Source organism: Centroberyx gerrardi, chromosome 16, assembly GCF_048128805.1.
Source record: "Centroberyx gerrardi isolate f3 chromosome 16, fCenGer3.hap1.cur.20231027, whole genome shotgun sequence".
Lineage (NCBI taxonomy): Eukaryota > Metazoa > Chordata > Actinopteri > Beryciformes > Berycidae > Centroberyx > Centroberyx gerrardi.
The window spans coordinates 25,084,702-25,093,844 of record NC_136012.1 but is presented as its reverse complement, the minus strand read 5'-3'; positions in this window follow the sequence as shown (position 1 = coordinate 25,093,844).

The window sequence follows — 9,143 nt, the reverse complement described above, 5'->3', positions numbered from 1 at the left end:
TGACATCAGTTTGAAGGAGCTAAACACACGCTTTAAAAAATGCACACATTTTCTAAACTTGTGGGCATGTGTTAATTTGTTCGCATGAATTATGAAATTGTGCACAAATGAGGGAATGAATTACCCAAAATGAGGGAACGATATGTATTTTATGCACTTGAATTAATCAGAACAAGGGTAGGAGGTCTATCAACATCATCTCATGCCCTCGATGTAGCAAATCGTAGTGTCGCAATATGTATTTCATTCTCCTGCGGCCACTCTCAGGCTGCAGAATGGTCAGATATTAAAGGAGCCATACACAAACTTCAAATTGCTTAGAATTGAAAGTCACTTTCCCCCCACTACTTGGTAGATATATGGTCCTTAGCCTGGCTGTACTCATTCTGAAAAACATCCATCACTCGAATTCATAGTTCACTTGGCATTTCTTCAGCACTTCCAAAGCTGAACATTCACACAGGCTCGGCCATCTGGGCACTATGTGAGCTCTCCTCAATTCTCTGCAGCTTGAGGGAAGCTTTTCTCCCTCTAACAAGAAGCGGGCTTTTCACGACTTAGCGAGAAGCAATCTTTTTCTATAAGAAGTGTCTCAATGCCCCTGTGTATCCACTACCCAGCATGCCAGTGTTGGTGGCTGCTGCTACTGTCCAAGTGAAAATAAACAAGCGATAGAAGAGCCCCAGTAGAGTTGCTGTATCTCTGAATAGAGCATTGTTGCATTCGAACTGTATACAGAGGAAAGGCATTGTACAAGAGCCAGAAGGGTAAAATGTAAATGACTGTAGCATGTCGGACCACAATGCCGCCCCACATTCAACATGATACTTAGGAATATAGTTGTTCTAGACAATACTGAATGACCCGCACTTATGTAGGCAATGCCATCACGTAGCCAGATATCGCTCTATCTCTGATGCATGCCGTTCCCTCTTTCTCTTTTTTGTGTGGGAGAATGAGAATGTTGCGTCAAACTGCGTGCTGAAATCCTGCAGTTTAAAACGTTGACGTGCTGATGGGCAAACATACATACATGACTTAAGAGCTTTTCTGAATCATTTCAACTGCTTCATCTGTTGTTGGTATGCCAAATGTGGAGCCTAACAATTTAGAAAAGGGCATGTTCTGCATACAAGGCATGGATGTTTGCCAGTAAGCTACTATAACTCCAAGCAGTGTTTCCAGACCAGAATATTCTTCATGATTATCATGCCCAAAAATGTATAGTATGTAAATCTTACACTGTATCTTAGCAGTTTGAAGGCATGCAGGAGCTGCTGGTTCTACAGTACTGCAACAGCAGAGGTGGAAAGCAGACTGCAATGTTTTATTCAAGTAGATGTGCTGCTATTCCAGCTAAATTTTAACCAAGTCAGGGTATGAATACATGTCTAGAAATTTAATTTAAAAGTAAAATTGTATCTCTGTAAAAAATACTTTTGAATGACAATCAGCATGTTTGTGTGCATGTTCCAAAATAAAGTGCTACCCATATTGGCCCGGTCCTTGCAAATAATTTGATGGGAAAATGATCAGCTCAAGGCTTGAGGGTGGATTAGCTTTGGTTCATATCAACAAAGCATCGGAATCAATATTATTTAAAGTCCAGAAGGGCTGTTTTATTGTAAAAATCTTATTATACTTACTACACTTACATCTAAAAGTAGAACATGCTCAACCTAGAATGCACTCTGAGAGTGCAAACCTCTGCCAACGCTGAATAATTCTCCAACTTACACCCACAGACATCATTGCTATCACTTAAATTTTTAGTTCAATTGATTGGCTACAAATGCTAAAATCGAGTGCCACAAATCCCAGATCCGGATCACTTGTTCCTTGGCCCAAGGCCGATCTGTCCACCAAATTTCATGGAAATCTGTTCATAAGTTTTTGTGAGATCCTGCTGACAGACAGACAGACAAACTAACAGACAGGCAAAAACATAGCAGAGGTAATTAAAGTACGATTAAATACTTAAGTACTCAATTAGAAGCAAAAGGACAGACTAAATACTTTTAAAAAGTAGTGTTTCTCTAAAAAATACTGAAATACAGTTACTAATGTAGCTGTAACTAGTTAGTATCTAGCAGTAAACACACCTACACATCTGAACTAACCTGCAACATTTACAGAAACATTGTAGGGTCGTATTTGTGAAAACCGCCTTGAATGAAAACCCTAAAAGCTGAGTTCAGCAATGGGCCTGTGGAGTCAAAACAGAGTCTTTTGTATCTATTCTGCATCTTCCCCATTTGTCATTCCTCCTGTCCCATTACAGAAACAACAATGGAGGAAGACAGACTGTGTTCTTGTTAAAAAAGAAAACACTTCCCCTTAAGTCACCAACAATGTCAATTCACTTGCTTGACCTTTTTTAAAACTCCTGCACCGGCTTTTCTTAGAACTACTGAGCAATAACAGTGCATGCCTAACAGGCTGTATAATAGCGTGGTAAAAAAAAAAAAAAGTTAATGTCAATATTCCCTGAATAGATAGCATTCCTGCAAAACACACAATTTCCAGCACCTGCTAAGGCTGTAGAGCCCACTTTAGGCAATAATTGCATATTGGTGGTGGAGGGGAAGGAAGTGGCACCCTGTGAATCGCCACCTTAAAAGAGGTTGACAGAGCAATCTTCTCTGAAATGCATTGGAGGAGCGCTGAAGCACGCTTAGAGGGAGAGAGGGGAGGGGCGAGGGAGAGAGAGAGAGAAAGAGAGAAAAGACAGGAGAACAGCTTGCAAATATTGCAGATAATTTTTGTATTTCTCCAGGCATCCAGTCCCTACTGTCTTGCTGTTGTGAATGCAGGTTATATTGCCTGAAGTGGTTCCTAATATGTCCCTTATTATTGGAACAGAAAAACCATGTTGCACGCTGATAGCTTCACAAGAGTGAAATCAATCTCCTGGGTGGATCTTGGGACTTAAAGCTGCACAGGATTTTTATGTAAAAATACACCCGTCTTATCAGCCTAAATGCCAAAGTGGGGCTGCAATAGAGAGGAGCTTCACATCCCTCTGTAATTTAGACTGTGTAGATTTGCACTATTTGCCTAAATTCCGCCCACAGAAAGTGACCATTCAAAACATAAGAGTGAAATCCGAACTATCTCCTAAACAGCAGTTTAGTAGGACTATCCTGCATTACGGGATTTCTGGGTATTGAAGTTAACATTTTTTAAACAGTTATCTCTCGCTGCCATTCGAAGCCGCCAATGTGCAAAGTTACCTAGTGCAGCTCTAAAATCTGGCTGTAGTTTTGATGAGAAATGTTCAAAATGCAATAACATCTCCCTGTATCTTGCACCATGTGTGTCAGTATGTATTGTGAATTCTAACAGTGTAACAGTCACAGTTTTGGTATTTAGATGCCGTTCTTATGCAGAGCAACATACAGTGAGTGAGCAGGGACGGGTATTTTGTCTTGCTCAAGGGCACTTTGTCAGAGCCCACAGTTGTTGATGGATACATTAACTGTTGTGTGTGTGTGTGTGTGTGTGTGTGTGTGTGTGTGTGGGGGTGAAACCTGTGGTCTTCCAGTTGCAGGACAGTCTCTCAAACCACCAGGTCAACCTGCCACCGAAGCCGCCAGTATGTCTCTGCATCAAGGCAACCAAGAGAAACATCCTGAAATACTGTAACACTGTTAAAAAATAGCTGTAGGTGATGGACTTTGCATTTCTGTCCATTTTGTTGTTTGGTGTTTTTTTTTCCTGTGGATGACTGGCCAAACTTAGACAACGTCGAAATATTTCCAATGCAGCTACAATGGAGTTTCACAGCAGAAAATGTTTCAGCGATCTAAAACATCAGCGGTAAACGTCAGGTTTTGGTGTCAGTGCCTCAGAATCAAAGAGCGAGGGCTTCTTTCTAGAGCCGCCATTTTGCACCAAGAGACGTTCAACAATCCTACAGGGAGAAATCCATCGTAGAAGAGGAGAGAGACCAATTTCTCCACCCACAGGAGCAGGAGAGAGAGACCAGAATGCAATGCTTACTCAAAGCACAATATGCTGTGTTTTGAGTGAGGGGCACAGCTAGTTGGCTAGCTAGCTAATAGGGGAGACAAAGTAAAATATAACCTCTTTGAGCATAATGGCTTCACCCACCTTTGATTGAACGTAACAAGTACACAGCCCTTCTGTTGCTTGTTGAAAGGCATTCTGGGAAACATAGGAAATCACTTACTAAAGTAGAAGCAGACAAGGCCTGTTGAGTGAAAGTGGGTTCATCAAAAAGTAAATTATAACACACTCCTGGAATGCACTGAACATCACAAATTGATGATTTCTAACAGTGTAAGAATATCAGAGGGTGTATTTTTCCTTTAAAGTAGTTCTTATTCCGATGGTGTACACCCTCTAATTTTAGCATTTAGTTCGGCTCCTCAAGGTGGCATGAGATTAATCTTACTTTTTCCATTGCATAGTTTCTTTATGTTATTTACTTCACAGTCATTTTACTTGCATATATGGCACTAAATGGATTAGCACTCTCTTTTACCCTTCATTTCCATTTGCATTTTAATCATTTAGCTGATTCTCAGCTTAAATTCCTAGATCACCAACATTACAGTACAAGCATACAATAGTAGACTGCAAGTGATCAGAGCCATAGTGCAATAGATGTGGCAAAATATTTCTGTGACCAGAATGATCAGTTATGATAGAGAAGAGCTAGGAAAAGAAATGAGCTGAGGGGAGAGATAGAGAGGATTTTTTAACTTCAAGACAGCAGCATTTGCGATTGATTTTCTTTCCACGTTCCATCTCGTACACTTAGATCCTCCTGTGTGGGACTGAATGTAGCAAAGGTTTCACTTAAAAAGATTAGTGAAAGAGGTTTCTCTTTTCAAACACAGAGACTATGGATTTCTCTGTCCCAGACCGCAGAACCGAAGTCAGCAGCCATTTTCTTAAAGAGTCTAGGTTTAATCTTCTCTTTTCTCCTTGTATAGTGTCTTTATGATGCGTTTTATCTATACTCTTCACCTGGCATTTATGAGAACTTTTACTGCAGAGGACTTCACCTGCCTCGCATGTTTGAACTCCCTCTGCAAGGCTGTGGTCATTAAGTCAGCAAATTAGTCCAAGGCTCTGGAAGGAAAAAAGCAAAAAAATTAAGAGCCACTGTTGCTCAGAGTGCGGTGACCTTTGAACTCCTTGGCCAGTGCACACTTGAGTGAGCGTGTGTGTGACTGTGTGTGACAGCAAGGGGTTAACCAAAGAATGCATGAAGTCTGCCGGTACCTCGGGTAATTGGGCCATTTGTTGCAAGGTCACCCCCCCCAACCAGTCAATACTTACTACATCTGCTAATGTTTAGTGGTAATCTGTGAGAATCTTATTTTTTATTATCATTTTCACAGCATCTTCGTTGCTCAGCGCTCTTTGCTGTGGTGTTTCTGCACCGCACTTCCCAGAGATCACCTGTCAATCAAACAGTGTGGGCGGGGGCTGTGACGTCTTTTACCTTGGATTTTTCTGTTGATGAGGTTTGAGTTTCTTTTTTTTTTTTTCAGCCATGGTGGCTATCGCTGCTCATGCTAAGTAACCTTCTTCTATTTATTCCAAACAAACTGCTGTTTCTGCTGCGTGATGGAAATGTAAAACGCATCACTAGCTGTGTGGCAGAGGATTTTTACCTGGAAAGAGCTACCAGACACCGGGTGTTAAGAACAGTAAATGGAAAAGCTTTCATGAACTGGATATATGTTGAATCGCTATACTGTGTGATATTAATCGGCAATACAGAATAGCAAAAGAGACGTTCATTTATATGAAAATGTCACAGATTATTACTATAAAGCCACACTGGTGCATGTGTTTTGCTGTATCTAACAAACATTTCCTCATTTACTCCGTTATAATCAGACCTGGCTCAAATGTTATTCGCAAATAATAACAGTGTTTGTTTGTCAATCTAGTTGGAACAGCAGATGGGTTTACCACATTAGGACAATTAACTCAGATAGTGTATATGTTGACAATCATTTAAAAGTATACCATATTGACTGTCATATAATCTAAATGCTCTGGTATTCATGGTAAGACCCACACATCTGGTACTCCAAGCTGGTTAAAATGAATTATTTGAAAATACTATTTGACCCAGATCTCATGATAATCCATCCTAAATCTTTTTGGAGGCCTGCGTCTTTGTGCATCAGTCATGAAATTCCCTCTGTCCAAAGAGGAAGTGCAATAAACAAGAAAGCCTGGGTGAAACCTTGTTCTAATTGATTTTATGGCCTGCGCAAATACACACACTGCCCGAGCGGAGAGTGTATGTCACTTAAACAGCTAGTATTGTGGTGGTGAACACACACACACACACACACACAGCGGTCAGCCACGCTGCCGGCCTGGACACAGGAAGGCTCGCTGATTGAGGGTCAACAAAGGGCAGAAACAGACAAAACAAGCCATGTAAAAGCATTTTTTACACATAGCATCATAAACAGGTGAGATTTAGGTCAGAACACACCGGCTTTGCCTTGCGTTTCACAGCATTTTTGTTTCATACAGGCTGCTGCTGGATAGTCTTTGCATTTTGTACACTTCTGACTTGCAACATTTTGTCTGTCGTTGTCAGTAATTGATGCAATACAGAAAGTGGCAGTCGTTAAAGCATAATACTGGTGCTTTTTTTTTTTTACTTTGTGCCAATGATGTAGGTTCACATCCATGTCTTCTTGTTTAGGGCGTCTTTGTTAGCCAGGACAGCAGTTCATTTTCAAGTTAGGTTTGACACCATAAAGGTTGTATTTTTAAAAAATGGCAAAAACGAGTGAATGTTAAAAAATCTAATTACATACAGCATGCATTGCAAAATGATTGGGGGAAATGTAAACTAGACACAGACAGTAAAGTGCTCTAATTCTACATGACAGCGGTATTCTCCTGTTAAGTGTGTGATGTTTTTCTGTGAAAGCCTCCACCAGGTAACATATGTTACGTCCCTGTCGCTGCACACTCATTTGCTCACTCAGTGCTTCCAAACTTCAATGCTACCAAGCCAGTTTCCAGATGGGCCATTTGCAGTAAGTGAGATAGTAAGGTAGAAGTAACAAGGCAACATGGTGTGTGCTAAGAGGCAGTACCGTATCTGTGTAATGTCCAGACTGCAGTTTCCTTTTCACTGAGCGCTCAGTGGGTCAAACCTTTGAGCTACCAAGTGAAAAGCATCTTGAACAATACCTGCTTCTAACGCTCAATCTCAGGATTCAGCAAAGAGGGAAACTGGAATAATGAGAAATGACGTCTGAAACTTGTCCTGTATGCCTTGAAATAAGTGGTTGCATAACAGAAACACAACAGGATAAAATGTTTATTAAATAATTTTTACATTAAGTCCTTTGTAAAGCTAGAGGAACAGATAGACATGTTTGTCTCACTCTGATGCGACCTATAGGGGCCGATCCACTCTCCTTTGATTCAACGGATTCGTCATTAATTATGTACAAACTGTATAAATTGTTTTACAGAGTTCACGATTCGATTTCCATGTCCTAGATTTCTGGAGATGACATGTTTTTGTAAGACGCCTTTTCCTGTTGTTTTAGAATTAATAATTCAACACTTGTGGGGTTATGAATTTACAATGAGAATTTTGTGTTAAATTTGAGAATGGAAAATGTAATAATACCGTCGCCTCACGCCAAATTGTGGGTGCTTCAGTTTGTGTGCTATGGGTGGGTTGTTTCAATGAACAGGACTTGGAAAGTAACATATTTATTATGTTATTTTTTATTAATAGAAATAGAGGTAGACATTTCACACTTTATCAGTGCAGAATCTTTTATTGGCCAAGTAAGTTTGCTCAGACAGGGAATTTGTGGTTCGAACCTGTAGGTCACATTAATCATAAAACCACACAAAATTATAAAAGAAGAGGTATATAAAAGAAAGTGGAAAATAGGGAATAGGTCTGCTTATTTTATTGTTTTCATAATGTGGCTGTTTGAAGCTCTTGACAGGGCTGCACAAATAAACTTGATATCTGAGATAGTAAAGAAGTAATATACAGCAATATATATACACTACCAATCAAAAGTTTGCACACATGCATTTTTCTTTATTTGTTACTGTTTTTCACATTTTAGAATAATAGTAAATACATCAAAACTATGAAATAACACAAATGGAATTATGCAGCGACCAAAAAAGTGTTAAACAAATCAAAACTATCTTATATTTTAGATTATTTAAAGTAGCCGCTTTGCCTTGATGGAAAGGCAAAGGCTTTGGAAAGAAATTCATACATAGGATCAACTTCACTATTTATATTCGTCTAAGAAACACATTTCAAGCATTTAAGCAGAAGCCTTTAGATCAAAATGGCTTTAACATTAAAAGAAACATAGTACATTGAATCAGGTGTGTCCAAACTGTTGACTGGTAGTGTATAACTAAAACTGGTAGTGTATAAAAAACTAAAACTAGGATTTTAAGACACTTTTTAATTTATTTGGGATCATTTTAATTGAAGTAACTAACCCCATCATTGATTCATCAAAACCTAAAAAGAGATTCTCAAAATCCATTATAAGCTCCTAAGAATTAACAAGCAGTATAGCAGAGGGAAAATCAAATCCCTTCATGAGTATCTGCAGAGAAATCAGTGAGGAGTCCTGAGCTGGCGCGGGACGGACTGAGCAGTGGAGGGAGGTCAAGGTATCTTTAACACTGATAGAGGGAGAAGCAGCCTGGAGGAACACAAGGAAGAGCCTCTCCTTTAATGCAGTGCACATGTTAGCCTGGACGTTGTGCTGTGCCAGGTTTCCACAGACACTACACACACACACACACACACACACGACAGATGCAACACACACGTGCACACACACACACTCTCTCCAGGGACATAAATATTTGAGAGAGCTGTTGTTAGTTCCAGTCTGCTGGGCCGGACAGCCCCGTAGCAAGAGAGCAAACACCCAGTCTCTGCAGAGGGACACAAGTTCATGACCCATATAGACCAAATACAAGTCAATAAAAGCAATTTGCCATAATGATTTCATAATTTCTTGCATCTACAGGAAGACTTGTTGAGGAAGATTGGAAAATAAATAAGAGGAAACAGGCTGGACAAGGTTTCAGAGAACCAGGAGTTTATTTTTTGCACATGTAGCCTACAG